Source organism: Penaeus monodon, chromosome 22 (genome assembly GCF_015228065.2).
Source record: "Penaeus monodon isolate SGIC_2016 chromosome 22, NSTDA_Pmon_1, whole genome shotgun sequence".
Classification (NCBI taxonomy): domain Eukaryota; kingdom Metazoa; phylum Arthropoda; class Malacostraca; order Decapoda; family Penaeidae; genus Penaeus; species Penaeus monodon.
The window spans coordinates 8,561,888-8,562,360 of NC_051407.1; positions in this window are offsets into that span (position 1 = coordinate 8,561,888).

Genomic DNA, 473 nt, shown 5'->3' on the forward strand with positions numbered 1-473 from the left:
GTGCGTATTATATTAATATACCCTATTAAATGCACTTACACTTTCAGCTCAATTCGAAATTTTGGTTCTGTTACTTGGTATATCCAGATGAAACTTTGATACGATAAATGAAATATAACCAGTAATGTGTTAAGAAAGTTAGCTGCTTAGTATTTGGGAATTTTCATCAGTTTTTTTTTTTTTTTATCAGGATGAAAGTAGCAAGGTCTACTGTGTAGGAGATAGTTAAGAAGCACAAAGAAACAGGAACAGTGAAAGAAGGGAAGGCGGAGAGGCATGAAAAACATAGAGAACAGTCATAATAAAAGCTACTTTGAGAGATAGAAGGAAGACATCTAGCTCATTAGCCAATGAACTCAAGAAGAATTTTGACATAGACTAGAGTGGTAGGACAGCGAGGGAAGACTTTTAGAGTGTGGTTTAAAGTTTTGTAAATCCAAGCAGAAGCTATTAATGACTGAATAGGCAACGAT